This window comes from Cuculus canorus, chromosome Z (genome assembly GCF_017976375.1).
Source record: "Cuculus canorus isolate bCucCan1 chromosome Z, bCucCan1.pri, whole genome shotgun sequence".
Taxonomy (NCBI): domain Eukaryota; kingdom Metazoa; phylum Chordata; class Aves; order Cuculiformes; family Cuculidae; genus Cuculus; species Cuculus canorus.
The window spans coordinates 10,713,876-10,731,415 of record NC_071441.1 but is presented as its reverse complement, the minus strand read 5'-3'; the positions used below and the strand labels follow the sequence as shown (position 1 = coordinate 10,731,415).

The 17,540-nt window shown below is 43.1% G+C and overlaps 1 protein-coding gene across 1 annotated transcript in view; it reads right to left on the bottom strand.

The window, feature by feature from the left end:
• Nucleotides 1-17,540, bottom strand: part of ZSWIM6 (zinc finger SWIM-type containing 6) — a 110,680-nt gene that overhangs the window by 63,880 nt on the left and 29,260 nt on the right. The window lies entirely within an intron of this gene.

The window sequence follows — 17,540 nt, the reverse complement described above, 5'->3', positions numbered from 1 at the left end:
CAAGACAACGCCCATGAGATGTGCGAGTGCCAGATTCAGTTGCTAGCTGACTCTTCCAATCTCTGACATACATTAATTGGATCAACAGGTGTCCTCGCATGCTCTGAAACAGGGATGAGGGAAAATATTTCCAACCTTCTCAGGGCCAATTCTCATATAATGCTTTTGCTTGTTTTTATTTCATCTCTTGGTTGCACACACAAAAAAAAGATATCCACCAACTCAGAAGAGGCACCAAAATCTGTCATCATCTCATCCCTGTTAGTGCACCTCACAAGCCTGCTTGTCTGTTTGCAGCAATAACTCCTCAGTCTGAATATGAAGTAACAGATGAGCATCCCTCTTTACAAATTACCCCCAAGAGCTCTGAAATGTTGCTTCATTAAAAGCACATCTCCTCACATCCTGCTGGTTTTAGTTGCTGGAACCGTCTTACCCCTGCCTGAGCCCCTCCGGTCTCTCATGGACTATAGAGCTGAATAGCTATTCATTACATGTGAAGGAGTCTCTCATAGAGCAGCACCCTGCTGCTGAAGACTGCTACTTTACATGGCAATTTCAGAACTAGAGCATCTGCTACCTTACTAATATGTATATTTAATGCCACTGCATAATGTGCAGAATTATACGCTGTTCATTGCCTGTTTGTTCAGATATTACATGCTCCTAAGTAGCATCATCCCTTTTGAAAAACACTGTACTCTTTATTAGGCTTTCTCCCTGGTGCTCCTGGTGACAGAGCCCCAGATGAGCAGCTCGTAGACTATTCCAGACCAAAAACCCCACAACTCAGGGGGAGATAACCAAAAATGACAAGCTTCTGGCCTGCAACTGCTAATACAATTTAGTTTCTTTCCTCGGTCTCACTCCCATGTCTATAGTTTTTACATTGTTTTGACACAAAAGCATGCAGAAAGGTAATATATCAACTGATAGGAAACCTACTTGCTACTGGAACAGTGAGAGAGTACTTGGATTAGAGCCTTTGCAACAGATTTTATTCTTTCTACTGAAGGATACTTGAAGTAATTGTATTACGTTCCATTACATACAGTTATAATTTTGTTCATGATTGCAAACTTCCTCAGAGGAAAGAAATCAAAGTTTTAAACTAGAGAAACAAGGAGTTTGGAGTCTAGTGTTGGACCAGCACATGTAAAGATGTTTCATGTCCTTCAGGAAAGACTTCAATATGCTGCTATGACAAATGTCATCTTGAAATAGCATCACCAACCCTCCCTACCTCTAATTCAAGGAAAACTGATTGTGAACATGCTTATTCCAGGTTAAAAAGTGATTGGAAATCTAGTCCAGAAGGCAGCAAGCATGAGCGTGTATTGTTCCCAGCTCAGATTCTGACTTGAATTACACACTTACAAAGCATCCCAAGCAAAGGTAATGACTCTGCTCTGCATCACTGAAGTGATGCCCTCTGGGAAACACTACTTCAAATCTGCTTTGGATCAAGCAATAATCTGTTCTCTGTGGAGGGCAAACATAAGGCAAGGCAAAGGATATTCAAATATACTTAGCTAAAACAAGCTTTATCTCAACTAGATGCTCAGAATTATGCAGGCAGACATTCGCTCTAGAGTTCGTTTCCCATTCATTTTAACGTTAGGAAGATTTGGAGTCTATGGCAACACTGAAACACTCCCACAGGCTCATTTACAACATTAGGAACAAAATCTCAACTGGTCCGTTCTCCCTGTTCCAAGCTACAAATAGATCTACAGATGAGAAAGAACCAAAGACAGCCTTTGCTGGCCAGACAGAGCCTCAATCTAGTCCCTTATTTGCTATGAGCATGTGACAGTCAAAATAGCCCATTGTTTTAATATGAAAGGGTGCCCAAGTCTTTCCTATCCATCCTTTCTTCCTTTACCCAGTATACATGCCTCATTCCTGAGAGCCAAAGGATGCCATTGGACTGGGCCTTTCTGCTCACCGAACACACACACGTCTGCTGCTCTGAGCTGCAATCCAAACACTGCCCTGAGAGTTTTGTAAAGCACAGCATCACCGCATTGCCTGACAGCTCAAAGAAATCAGTAGGCTGAACTAAGCTGCCGCCTGCTATGCATTGCTGATGAGAGTACGGACTGCAGATGTGGAGAAGACTGTAACAAGGAGGAACTTCAGAAAGAAAGACCTACATCCACCCTCCTGCCACACACAACCACACAACCACCCCCCCCCCCCCCAGCTCACATGCAATCAGAACAATGGGAAAATTGTCAGTTAATCTCCATTTTCAATCTGCTTAAGATATTCTATAAAGCAACACAGAGTATTTTAACCTTTTTGTGTGTGTGCGCTATTATGAGAATAAACAAAGTTTCTCTTTTTAAAGCAGTAAGCCATTCAAACACCACATCAATACCTCTCAATAATGACCCTATTAGTGAGGAAGGACAGTCAGAACCATTGAAATCTATGAAGCACATGAGGGTCAGCAGAGTCATTTCTCAAGTTCAGATCTCTCAGATTCAGAAGAGAACAAAAAAAGTTGCTTCCACCACAAGCATATTTAACAAAAACAATGTCCTTGTAGTACACATAAAGAAAAACAATATGAATATCAAAATAATGAAGTGGAACCAAGACTCTCTTAAAAAAGGCTAACAGTTTTTATTCATCTACGTCCATTGAGTAGAAAGCTGAATTATTATATTCTGGTTTTACAAATGTAACATGCTTTTAACATATGCCAGAGATAAAACCGGTCAGAAAGAAATACTTCTCTTGTTCAAAGTAAGCATGTCCACATATTTTATTTTGAAAAAGTGATATTTGCTTTTTGCATGAGGGGGCAGTGCAAATTCCAAAACTTCTAGACCATGAAAAACAAAAGACAGCTGAAGAAACCACCTTTTAAAGCAGGATAATACTACATTTCTAGAAAAAGCTAAACAGAAAAAACGAAACTGTCCAGTTGCCCAGGATATTAAGAGAAGTAACTGTTGTATTTTCTCTTCAGTACATCTCTCAAACAAGCGAACACTAGGAAAGCCACAACCATTATTTCTACTTCAGGTGAGCTTCAGGGATTTTGGTTTTAATTTAGCTGTCCCTGTAAACTTACTGTTCACCACATTTGGACAGGGAATTTTTATATGAACTCTTTTATAGTCAAAAGGGTTTCTGAGGACATTTCTAGGATCTAGTCATGTAATGAAATGGTGGTTTAGTACAAGAAGGAATAATTACTTTAAAGACATCCTGCAGTCTGACCAGACCAAAACAAATACAACTTGCAGTTATTCTTTCAGGGTTAGTTTTGAAATCAGGAGAAAAAACTTAAAAGAAACAAGCTGCTTAACCTTTTCTTTTCTTAGTTACCATTTAAGGTAAAGAGCTCCTGGCCTGGAGTTCTCCAGTAAAACAACTTTCTTGAAAGCAGAGGAAACTTCCCTTCTTACAGCTCTTCAAGCACAACATAGAGACCGAAAATTACTGTAACGTCACTAAGTACCTGTGCCTCAACGACCTAATGAAGTTTATTTTGCTTTGTCTTCCCCAGGACTTCAAAGATTCTGCTGTAAGGAAGTTACTCACTCCAACACTTGGATACTACACACTACTGACCCACTCTATTGCCACTTCAAAGGGGAGAGAAAAAGCTTCCAACACACCAGAGGCAGTTTGCTCATGTTCACAATACTACAAGATTACTTATATTCACAATCCACAGAAATCTGCACTGGTGGGTATTTTTCTCTATTTCTCTCTTTATTACTGATTGCACGAGGTCATGCCAAAGAAAAGCAGTGAAGGCCTGGCATGATGGCAGAGTGGGCTAAGCCAATGCAACACCGATTGCTATCCCGGAGGAATGCCTGTGCAACCCCTATCCACTCTGAGCCCTAGAGAGGAGAGTCAGGCTGCAGTTGCCAAAAACTTCTTCCTATTTGCAGCAGTCTGAAAAGTAGAAGTTCATATAAACTTGCAGGGTAAACTGACCCCCTCAGATAAGAAGGATGTGTAAGCACTAGCAGGAGGTGAACTCCAAATTAAGAGAGAAAGAGTCCATGCTGCAATTCAGAGAGGAGCAAGGATCACAACCTGTAATTCATGTCTGCTCCAATGAAGAGCCCTGCACTAGAAACAGGCAGTCTAGACAAGATGGGCTGGGGAGCGTCCAGCTTGCTCGCTTCACAGTGTGGACTTCTCCCACATCAAAAGCAAGGAGAGGGAAGGGAAGAGGCAGGCAGCCTTGTAGGAAGATCTACCCCTTTTTTTTAATAAAAAGAAAAAAGTCTGCCACCATTTATTGATGATACTTTGTCTTAGAAAAGGTTATTTTGCTGCTTAATAGCTCAATAATCATTTTCCCGTAACTGTGTCCCCAAGAGCTGGATTAGGTTCATTATCTCCTAATAGATTTGATGGTGGCTAAGCTGATGCCAAGGATCTTCCCATCTAGCCTATAGCCTGCTTTTAGAAACTAGGCAAAACTACTCAGCTGACTGTTTTAATGCATGATAGTAAACAATTACCAACAGAACAAAATATAAAAAGAACAGCAGAGTATTTTGGACACTCATACTCTGGAAGAAAACAATTTCCCTTCTTCCCTCAACAGTAGTTCTGCAGTCATATGACAGTTAGCCAAACGCACCAACTGTGAACCTTTCAAGCAGGAAGATAGAATGGAGTATGGGTGAGAAAATGACCTATTAGGAAAACTAAGACTTCATGAAACCAGAAATTATTTGAAACATAGTATTTAACAGTTGTTTAAAATATGCATAACTAGGTTTGGAATAGTTGTCCTGATTTAGAGCAGAAGCACATCTGTTGATGTGTAAGCAAATACAGTCTGACGACAATTTGGATCGTCTATCAGAAAGAATCAACTACAAGTTTAATAAGCATTATTTATATTCTACATAATAGTCTATTTGTTCTTTCAAGCCACTGCAGTGATAACACATTTAAAGTCTTCCACTGTGTACTAAATCTAAGGTACCTAGGCAAAGCACAACACATTCCAGTTGGATGCTTCCCAAACCATATCACTCATCTTTAAATATTACTGCCATCTGGCTACTAGGCTTTGTTTACCAAAACAGTAGCTGTGAACACATTTCTACAGCAGCTGTAGTCAAAAAAAAAAATTAAGTAATGCCATTTGGTTAAGTTACAACTCATAAAAAAAATTGAAAACTCAAACTATTCTATCAAATCAGTTACCATTGTACCTAAGAAAAACTAAATACATGTTGCTTTGTGTTTTGTTTTCAACTCATTTCAACTTTTGTTTTCAACTCATCTCCCATCTACACTATCACAGTAAAGCAACAGTGACTGAAGAACATTTCAAGAGCAAAATAAGTAGTCTTGCTTGCATTATCTGTAATTCTCTCCTGGATAAGCACTGATGCTGTAAAAGGACCACATGGAAACATCATTAATACTACTACCTCAAGTTGTTCTTAAGAGTACAAGGCAAATCATAATCCTCTCAAAGAGACCCCAAAATCAAACTGTCCAGAAGCTGAAAGCTCTGATAAATTCCAGTGACTCTTCCAAGTGTCTGAGCTACTAAACAAAATAAATACTTCAATTATGACTAATCTGAAACAACGCACAATGAAAGCTGAGGAAGTCTTGGGAGCAGTGGGAATATTTAAATTGGAAAAGAGCCTGGGGGGGGCGGGGAGGGGGGTTTCCTATTCCTAATTACAGTACATTGTATTAATCAGGCCTGGAAACCACAAAGCCACAGCTCTTTGTGACTGAGTTGTCATGGCAACCCAAAACACACTCAAGGCCAAATAGGTGAAGAAGCATTTTCAGCAGCTCACAGCGTGGGTATCTTACAGTTGTATGGTATATAAAGGAATTCCTACCTTTAAAAAAGGCTGTGGCCTCGGAAAGCAGATAAACCTTAGCTAGATAAAAAAACAGCAATTGTGTAATTACAGCAAAGGCTTTTTTAAGTTCTGCTGTGTGTAAAACCTTGCCTAAAGCACCACCCAGATACTTATTCATTTCAGTACTCAAATAACCAAATATAAAAGAATCTAGCAGTTGCTTAAAATATGCACAACTAGAACTTAAATAGTTGTATCAATTTAAAGCAAAAGTATGTGTGTGTGCCAGAAAATACAGCCTGACAGCAATTTGGATAAACTACCAGAATCAACTACTAACTTAATAAGCTATGGGATAATTAACAAGTGTGGTTCATACTCATGTCAGTATGTTGAGCTGTGCTGTTGCCCAAGCTTTCCTCTTCTAACTCTGTAGAAGCTTGATACACGCATATGCATTCCTTGTGGCAGTCATAGCTCATTCTGAGATCTGAAGACTGCAGACAGATAAAGTTCTTTATAGTCCAGAACAGCTCTGCAGGCCGATTTTGCAGACACTGTAGTAGAAAAGGGTCTCTTTGTTCGCATCCAGAGAGCAGAATTTTGTGTCCTACAGCTTGTTCACATGTCAATGTTTTAGGAAGAAATTGGTATTTTTTGAAGCAGTACTTTGGCTTTTACTTTTGGTTCCCCGCTCTGGAGTCAGATAAACCCAGTCTCTGTAAGAAGTCATACGTTCCAGTCCATGACTGACAGGGGTAAAGCATTTGCTCAAGGTTTAGCCTGAGCTGATTGTAGTGCTTTATACAAGATTCTAGGCCATAAGAGCAGCTTCTTCTTGCTAGGGATCAAAACTAAATCAAAATTTTAAAATACAAAATATATATATGTTTGACCCATAAAGCAATCAAAAACCTCAACACCACACAACTACATGAGAAAATGATCCAATACACATGGAAACTAGGAAGCCTATCAAAGTAAAAGACCTTCATGCATGGATCATGGAATGTCAGGAAAGTTACCAGTAGGCTTTATAAGCAAACCACATATTAAGCCAAAAACAGAACCAAAAAGACAAGCATTTTCTCTTCTTATTTCATAAAAAACAGCTTCAAGAAGATCATATAAAAAGGAACACTGAAGGAACCACATTAGCTTTCCTGAAATGTTTTCATAACATACTCCACTTTTCATTCCTGAGATAAGAATACACCTTAAAATAGAAGACTCAAGTAGTCTAATATTAATGAACAGTAATAACATGATCCTGAAGTTTTATGATACTGTTCAGCTACTGAGTATTTGAAAACGGCCAGTGCCTGCCTGTTCCTATCTACTTGAGTAATACAGCAGAACACGCGAGGCAAATCTCTGAAAAGACAGGTAACAGAAAAAACAGTGAACAGATAAAAAACATCTTTCAATTTATAAAGTCTGAACAAATACAAAAATTAAGATATCCCCTTTTTGGATGCAGATCAATGAGTGAACAAAGACAAAAAATACAGATGACACAAAGATAGACAAGATACCAGAACTGCAATATCAGATTACTGCTCTTTAACTCTGCTTATGTCACAGAGAAAGTTTCCTACTGTAGTGCTTGCTTCAGAAACACATCACTCCAAGAGACTAACTTCAGATGCTACAAACACAGCAGGCAAGGAAAAATTATATTCAAGTATCAAGTTTAATGTTTTTGGAAAAAGGTAGAGAAAAAGCAATGCATTACCTTGTACAAAGACACTCATTTTTCTGTATTGTCTTTTTATCTTCCACCCTGTCCTTTTCTATGTTTCTTTTATCAGGTAAATCTGACAATGACAGAATTAGCACTGAGGGACTAAGTTTTTCCTCTTTGTACAGCATATACTTACATGCAGTTCTAGTCTCAATGAAATTCCTAGGAACCAGAAAAAATATATATTTAGTTATGAAATCTGACCTCCAAGGTGTACACAGCAATCTAAACTATTAAGTGAAAAGTGTCAAGAAGTGGTGGTCATATTTATCTCTTTCCCTCTTACTCTTCAGTTCTGTAACAACAAGAAATCCCCTGTTAATACTCTCCTCAGCTCCTGACCCACACCTAACTGCTTTTCCAGTGTTAGGTAATACCAGCTGGGCTATCTATGGATGAAAACATTATTCACTTGCCCTGAGCTTCAGGAGCTGAACTCTATGGTTCAATTTGCACAGGTTGTCTAGACTCCATCACCATCTCTCGAATGACACTTACATGTCTAAATTCAAATGTAACCCAGGCCAAAGTTTAATTTAATGTTGTTGAGAAAAGGGAGGCAGAACTGTTTTGAAATTCTCCCTGAAAAGCAGCCTGTTATATTAGAACAAAGCGGCTTGTTTCTATCGTTCCTTTGTTTGACAGGTTTGGGCTGGTTAGAAAGGTCATTTATGCCTCAAAGCACCAAATTAACATTTAAGGACATGAATTTTAAAAATGGCTATTTGCTTCTGCTCTCTGAATTGCTAATGATATTTTCTTTAAAAAAACAACAAAAAACAAACCCACAAAAATAACCTAGTACACAGACATAGCTGGACACCAAAAGGAAATAGCCTTCTCAGGCAAACGAGGCATTGATTTTGTGTCCATGTCAGCACAAGCTGACTATATCTTAATTAAACCTTACAAATTAAGCAGGTAGTTGAAATGGTGACAAACAAAAATATTTACTGAAGAAATACTTTTTGGCATACAATATACAACTTTCTCCCTCCCCTCCACACAGACAAGCTCCAATACTCACAACGCAAAATCCCCACTAACGGCAACAGCTTTCCAAGCATGCTTTGCATTGACTTGCAGTCATTAACACAATACCGACTATCTCACTAGTCCCAAACTATTATGAGTCTCTCTACTCATAACACAAATATAATGATTTGTAAGTGTTGGGATTTGTAAAAGAAACAAGACCCTTCTGCTTTTAAGATTAGATAACTGTAGGTATTTGCGACCAGGTTCTCTGACATTAGGCCTTCCACACCTCAACTCTTACAGCACCTGCCTTTTGCATCAACCCTTCACAACAAGCATTGGCTAAACTAATAATTGCATAACTGAAAACCTTACAAGACATTCACAAAACCCCAAATATTCTTCAAAAACAATCAGGCTGATCAAATTATTCCAAACAGGTACAGTTTGAGCAAAAGCTCATACCTCATCATCTGCTTTCTCCAGCTTTCCAAAATCTGTTCAGATTTGTTGCATTCATTTCCCCCTCCTGTAGATGGAAGCAGGAAGATAAACTGCAGATAATGTTCCCTGCCACACAGAAATCTTGCTGGCAAAGGGACTGTAATTTTAGGCAGTAATTCCCAAACAATAGCACCACCAGCTCAACTCCAGCAGCCTGCGCAACAGTGGCTGGCAAAGCCAGTGCCAACTAAGTTGTTCAAAGGGGCGGAGCAGCAGGAGGAGCCCAGGGTAGTGTACACACACAAGATGTTTATATTGGCAACCTCCCTGGGAAACGTCCCTGCTTGCCAAAAAGAATCACCCAGTCACCATGGATCAGTTTTTAATGCTCCATTCAATGGGAAATTCGTATTTACGGAGAACAAGCCACATTCACCATAAAGTCTTAAGAACTGTCCAAATCTTTGAGCCAAAAAGAACCTTCTGGTTTTTTTCTCAGTCAAACGTTTACAGAATCAGCATACTCTACAGTTCAAGTATCTGTTACCAAACGTAACAATTCTCTCCCAGCCATAGCAAGATTCACAGAAACTCAGACACTTCACAGTATCCTAGACACTGCTCACCTAAAAATCAGCTAGATAGTACACACTGATTGAGTAATCTGTACCAGCAAAAGCACTGCCTAGGTGTTGCTAGGCACTAGTTCATAGTAAATAAAACTGCAAACTGCTAGTACAAAACCAGCTGTTGTTTAGAGGGAAGTAAAAACTTCAGATCCTTACAGAGGCAAGTGAAGTCAAAATTTTCTTCATGTTTCCACCTGTCGATGTGAAAAGCATCTCATTGCTTTCTACTAAAGCAGGGAACACAGCAGTGAGCAAAGAAAAAGCCCATGTTGCAAAAATCTACTTACAAAAATGCTGCTTGCTTTGTCACTTCCTTGTAACTATTTGTGTTATTTGTTGAAACATCAGTGCACAGAAAAGAGTATTAGTACAGAGCTACCCACAGAGAGTGAATTCCTAACACAGAAAAATTATTCTCTCAGTGTGTCATTACCAGCAAAGCCAGATACTATACTTCTACATTATCAGTTTTGCAGCTAACAAGATTAATAAACTCTTTTTAAAACCATCATGTAATTCCAGCCAAGTAGGAGAAGCCGTATCAAAACTTGTGAATCCTTTTCCTTTACTATTTTTTAGTCCAGTTAGCTTTACAACATGTCCATTATAAGGATTAGTGCAGCAACCAAGTCTTCAAATAGCGTACTTTAAAACAGCCTCAAGAGGAAAAGATTCCAAAATTTCATTAAATCAGTCAAAACAAAGCCTGTACTCTTCCAGTCTTCTCCTACAAATACAACAAATCTCAAATCACTGGAGAAATGCAGACAATGCTGTATCTCAATGTGCTCTTACAGTATCTCTGTGACATAAGTACCACACTGTGTTACAAGAATTTGTCAGCTAGTACAAGAGAGCTCTGTAATACATTTCAAGGCTAGAATGAGATTACATCATGTTTTATGGAAAATTATCATCCATACTTCAGCCATCTAGAAGCAGTTAACAAGGAGGACACAATCTCTTTAAATTAACGCTGGATCTGAGCGGGATACAGCTTTTGCTAACTCTGGAACTCCTGCTAGCACAGGCCAACCACATCCAAGCCATACCAAATAGTGTCTTGCTTTCGGTATATAGACAGAAGATGCCCTCAGCACAGTAAGCTGTGCCATTTACATCCTAAAGTAAATAAAACGTAGTTTATATTTTGCAGAAGAAGGTAGGAGAGTACAATACAGTCAAATCAAAATTCAAGTCAAAAAGAAGAATTCACATTTAACAAAAAAAAACCCCACAAACTTACTTCCTACAAGGACCGAAAAGGCATTTTAACAAAAGTTTAGGAAAACACTCCAGTCGCTCACTTAGTCCCCTGTGGATAGTTACTTTACCACTATTACTAGCATTACGAGAAAAATTTAAGTAACTGCTACTGGTCAAGTGAGTCACCTGCAGTCAAGTCTACACTGTGAAGATGAGCTCCGTGAGCTACACGTTGCGTTTGGCATGGGGTTCCCAGAGATGTTAACATTCAGTGCCTCCTTGCTGCTGTTCAGCTAGGACTCTTGCAGCTCCAAAGACCTCCTGGCAAAAGGGACCAATAACACTGTCACTATGGCTCACATCCTGATGTAGGGACAACACGGGATGCTGGGCAGACAGACCTGAAAGAAAGCTGCCAAGTGTCTGAGGAAAGAGAGAAAGTAGTAATATGCAGCAAATGGGAAGAGATAGACATTTGTCACCCCTACCGTGTCCAAATCCCATCAAGACAATCGTCAAGCAAAAGATATCCATTCTCCTGATTCACTACACCAGAGGTGAGAGAAAAAAAACCAAGCAAACAACAAAATAACTGCCTTTTTAAAACTAGAAGGGAATTTCCATCCCCATCCCATGACAACAAACAGCTGCAAAATAAAGCTATTTTTGTGCCAAAGTGCATTAAAAAAAAAAAGGAGAGGAGGAGGGGGGGCAAGAAGATGGGGAAAGGAGACCCTGGGTAAACTTTCAGATTCACCTTCTGCAAGGATTTCTAATCAGGATTACTAGAAATGCCTTTTGCTGCACTTAAAACCAAGTTATTTTGGGCTATAGTAGTCAGGAAACTAGTCCTATTTTCTTAGCTAATCAAATAGCTGCCTAATTTGTTACTCCTAATTTATCCACCAGCCATGAGACTGCTCAGCTCTCTGGCTGCAAGAGTTCGTCTTTGGGCAGCTCCCAAAGAAAGACCTAGTCGGGGAAGAGAGGGGAAAAAGCCCTTGCTCAAGTAGTTTCTGTAAAAGTTGTATGTGAGGTTACTTTTCAGTTAGTGCCTCCTAGAAAAGATTTGAGGCAAGGACAGCTTATGTTTTAAATTTCTTTAGTTACTAAAACCCAAGACAAGGATGCAAATCGAGCCTAAGTACCCCTTTGCCCAAACAGCCCATACAGGACAAAACCAACCTAGTAGGTACTTAGTGCCACATCAGGGAAAGGAAGCTCTCTCAGGGAAAGAAGCTAGTATACACACATGACATTAGGAGCGTTATCTCTTTCACTATTACTCTCTGCCCATTAGCAGAGGGACAACACACCCATAATTGCAAAGGGGTTGCTATCACACTGCTTTAGCTTTTTAGCAGCATTTTGCTGTTTTGTCCCTTCCCACTTACACTGACATTGCACCTAATTGCTAATACTGCATCAGTACAGATGGACAAGACAGTACCATCAGCCAGTACAGCACAAAGGGAAAACAAGCGGTTTGGGTACTGCAGCACTGCTCTATTTTTCTGTTCAAAATTACAGCAAATGCTATGTACAGGATTTCTGGGTGGATATGTTACTTCGCACTGGTTTCACCTCAGTTTACAGGGGAAGAGTCCCCCTCATATTTACTCTCTCCTAACTGCTGCTATGTCTCTTTCATTATGAATCACGATGACAAGGGACTTCAAGGTACAAAAGCAAGAGGAACAGCGCTTTGAAAAAACAGGCTCTGAAAAAGAACTGAAATAGCAAATATGACGAACACTATTTACCATAACACCAACGAAAACCAACTACATAACCAAGATTGCTTCTGCCATGTTAATTCATAGATTTAATAAATTAATAAATAAATAGTTGATTACATGGACATTTTAGTAAAATCCACAACCTTGACATTCAATCCACCTCCAGGCATCAAATTACACCTCTCAAAGAGAATTTCAGAAGCAGGCAGTATGTGAAGCTTTACGTGGTGCCTATTCATTGCAGAAATGCAGAACTTAAAAATGAGGCTCGCATGGCTCAAACCGAGTATACAAAATTTCTATTGAATACACAGCAATATTTAGGAAGCTTGAAAGCTACAAACTCCTGTTGTATATGGTCTATACTGCATTTAATTAGACTTAAACATTTTATAGCTCAAGAGGAAATCCCACGTTGCGCTCGCTGGAATGAGAGGTGTAAAGCTATTGTAAAACTAGTCTGATTCACAGAGACAATGCAGAGGCTCTCTTGTAGTCACACGACTGTGTCACTACTGCCCGAATGCCCCAGACAGAACTTGAGGCACCACTGTGGTATGCATCGTCCAGCAGCAGCCACAGAACGTAATAACCTCCTGCAGACAAGACAGGAAAAGGACAGTGGAGAAAGCAACACACAAGCAGGGTGACTCACCCGGAGTCATGCAGGACCGCAGTAGTACAGAAGAAATTCACTACTTCAGACTCCTAAAGCGCAACCACTGACTAGGCTATGTTTCACACAAACTTTAAAAGGTATTTTCCATACTAGTACATCTGGTCTATTTTGGCACCTGCTTAAGACTTGGCCCCAGTACCACCCGACAATGAACTTTATGAACTAGTCCTGCCGCGCATACACAAGTTTTTCTATTGAACAGTTTAAAAAATTTATCTCCAGTCTTCTGACTGTTCTCTCATTTGTCATCTTCATTATTAGGAACAGCTAACTATACTGATGCCAACTCTATCTCTGTGATATCATTCATAGGATACAAAGTGGGAGAGAAAAGAGCAACGGGCTTCTCTTGAAGTGTTTTTCTATCTCCTCTCTCCTTTACACAGCTATTAGTACACTGGTCCCACCATGTATTTGTATTTAAACTCCAAAAGGACTCCTGCAACCTATGTCTCTAATTCACCACATGATTAGACTGTTCTTTGGTCAGTGCATCCTTGTCACCGAGACTTGCGATGTAAAACACTGCCCCAGAAGCAGAAGGAAACGTATTACCAGAAAAAAATGAATTAAAAAAGCCAAGGGAGCAGCTTCAAAGAAGCTGCCTGGACCTGCTTAGCAAGTACCCACGCAATCCAGAAGCCTCAGCAATCAACAATTCTTAAATCCTTTAAAAAAGGAAACACTGAATTATTGTTTCATTTATCTATATTGCCAGTGAGGCTGACAGCAAAACATGCGTTCTGTCACTCTTCTGCAGCCTGTGTATTTGCCAGATAGGCTCATTTTTTCGTTATTAGTTACACAGTAATCCAGAATCATAGATCTGCGACGAATCTGATCACAGAGCTGAAGAGAATATCATCCAGAAGGCAATCAAATCCAAAGCCACGACGATTTTAGTAATTTTTAACTGAAAGCTTAACACATCGCCACCCTCAAGATCCATTTGCCCCCAAGTTTTCCCCTAATTGAAGAGGCGGGTCTGCAACGGCACCGGGATGTCCCTTCTGCTACGGAGTTAGGGCAAGGGGAAACAGCTCTGACGGCGGAAGGCGCTCACTGAGTCCCAAAACGCTCCAACTCCGAAACCTTGAGAGCCGAAGGTCATTTTTTTTAACGGTTTCGCCTGCAGCGCTGGAAACGAAACAGAAGTGCAGCTTGCGCTGTCGGGGGAAACGCACGCTTATTTCTTTCACGTTCGTCCTGCGGGGGAGTTTCGGGTAGGGACGGGCACTGCCCGAGCCCCCCCAGGACAAGGACGGGACGGGCACTGCCCGAGCTCCCCCCCCCGGGACAAGGACGGGACGGGCACTGCCCGGGGAGCCCCCCCCCCCCCGGGACAAGGACGGGACGGGCACTGCCCGGGGAGAACCCCCGGGACAAGGACGGGACGGGCACTGCCCGGGGAGCCCCCCCCCGGGACAAGGACGGGACGGGCACTGCCCGGGGAGCCCCCCCCCGGGACAAGGACGGGACGGGCACTGCCCGGGGAGAACCCCCGGGACAAGGACGGGAAGGGCGCTGCCCGAGCCCCCCGCGGGACAAGGACGGGACGGGCGCTGCCCGGGGAGCCCCCCCCGGGACAAGGACGGGACGGGCGCTGCCCGGGGAGCCCCCCCCGGGACAAGGACGGGACGGGCGCTGCTCGGGGAGCCCCCCCCGGGACAAGGACGGGACGGGCGCTGCCCGGGGAGCCCCCCCCGGGACAAGGACGGGACGGGCGCTGCTCGGGGAGCCCCCCCGGGACAAGGGACGGGACGGGCGCTGCCCGGGGAGCCCTCCCCGGGACAAGGACGGGACGGGCGCTGCCCGGGGAGCCCCCCCGGGACAAGGACGGGCCGGGCGCTGCCCGGGGACCCCCCCCGGGACAAGGACGGGACGGGCGCTGCCCGGGGAGCCCCCCCGGGACAAGGACGGGACGGGCGCTGCCCGGGGAGCCCCCCCGGGACAAGGACGGGACGGGCGCTGCTCGGGGAGCCCCCCCCGGGACAAGGACGGGACGGGCACTGCCCGAGCCCCTCTCGGGACAAGGACGGGAAGGGCACTGCCCGGGGAGCCCCTCTCGGGACAAGGACGGGACGGGCGCTGCCCGGGGAGCCCCGGCGGGGCAGGGTGATGGGAGGCGGCCCCGCCCCGCCCGGCTGCCCCCGAGCTGAACCGCCCGCCTGACGTCAGCTGGCGGCGGCGGCCGCATTCCTCAACAGCTCAGACGAACCCACTGGTGGGAAGCTTAGAAAGCCCTCAGCTGTAGGGAGGAAAGCGAAGGCTTGGCGGGGAGCCAGAGTACTGAGCTCAGCATTTTGTAACGCGCTTCCTTTCCACTGAGCGGCTTGCATAATGCCGCCCGCCTTTAACCCCTTGCTCACCGCCTCCCACCGCTGCCCCGGGAGCTGCCGACGCCTTTAACTCCTCAGACTCGCTCCGGCCCGGCGAAGCAGAGGCACACAAGGCAGGAACGCGGCCAGAAGGACACCTGGTTCTACCCCGTCCCGACAGCCAACGCAGACGCTGCGTTTGCACGGGTTTAATCTGACTTGTAGGTACTTGTAGGTATGAACCCCGCGGGGACACGGGGGGACACGGGGCAGGCGCTGCGGGCGAGGGAACGGCTGGAACCGAGGGCAAAGCCGAAAGCAGAGCGGGGCAGGAGACCGGGGACAGGCGGCGCTGACAGCCTGCCGCCGCACGCCATACGCGGGGGACTTCCAAAAGGCTCTGCAAGCCTGAAGGAAACGAAAGGAGCTTTCTGCAGGTCATGCGACCTTAGTTCCCACGTTTCATTCGCGAGCCCAACCGCTCCCGAGACCGCACGACGTTCCTGTTCTGAAGTTGTGAAGACAAGTTGTGAAGACAGCACGGCGCAGCGTGTCCCTCCTCACCACCGCACCCGCGCCGGTGGGTGATTCTGAAGACAAGAACCCATTTTTAGACACCTGCAACCAGACTGCAGCTCCGCTGCAGCTACCGCTGCCCCGCTTCTCCCCCTCCGGGCGCACACTAAGAATCAAATAAAGCTCCGCTATCCCAGAACCTCTTTTTTTTTTGCCCCAAAAGAGGCCTTTAAGAGTCAAATTAAGAGCCTAAAATAGTTTAACATTGCCAAGGGCGAGCGTCACCAACACGAGCCCCAGATAAAGCACACTCAGTCTGCCGTTTCGCAGCGTTCCTGCTCTGCACCATCTACACCATCGAGTTCAGCTCGTTTTCTGAGCACCTGCCATTTAAAAAACCTTTTCTAGAGCATACAGAGTTTTTGCCCCTTTTAGGCGAGCATCTCCCCAGCACGCGCCGTCTCACTTACCATTTTGAAACAGTGATCACCGCAAGAAATACTACTAAAAAATTCTTTGACTGTCAGCATCACCTCAGCACAGCATAACAGATACTGCAAACCTGAATCCAATAATCTGAGAAATGCCACCGTCAAGTTTTTTAATTCAGCAGTCAAGCAGACTACTTGGCAATGCACAGCTGTCACAGAAATTTGCAAAAAAGCAGGAAAGCATTTTACAGACTTTTTTTTTTACATTTGATGCCATTAACCAAGTCCAAAGAAAAAAATCCAAATACTCACTGAAGAGGGGCAAGTATAGTGTTGGCAAAGACTCATAAGTTCAATTACTTCTTTTTACAATGACAAACTAGATTTTCTAAAATGGATGTTCTTGTTTGTATAATAAAAAAAAAAATCTGACTTTTAAAATTCTCCATTTAAAATGACAAGAAAACAAACCAGAAAGATATTTGCCTCATCTAGCAATCCTCAGAACAGGACTTTGCTCAGGGACAGTTAAAGAAAAGCTTTGACTTTTGAACCATAATTTTTTCACACTACAATTTAGTTTGAAAGAGCGTAGTACCAACCTCTGCTCCTAAAATGAATATGCAGGTAGAGTGGGAGAAAAGAAAGGACGTCTTTTGGCTAATGCTCTCTCCATGCTACTAGGCAGTCTAAAGAACGGTTTCAAGGAAAGCCTCTTTTCCAGTCTTCTGTAACCCACCACTGTTAGGAAGAGTAGACGCTGCAGTTGTCAACTCTCCAGAACTAAAGCTTTACGATGCTATAACTGCAACACGTCACACATACCACTTTAACTGATAGCATAAAGGATTCCAAACACCGAACGTTTCTACAACTCCTTTCATGTTAAGTTTTATACTTCTTGCACAGATTGCACGTGATGGCAAGCTGGAAAAATTGAAGAGTTAACTACAGCAAGTAAAAGCATTTTATCTGAATGCATAACTGACACCAGTATCTCAAGGCATGCAACAAATCAGTTCAGTGTCTTTGAAGCA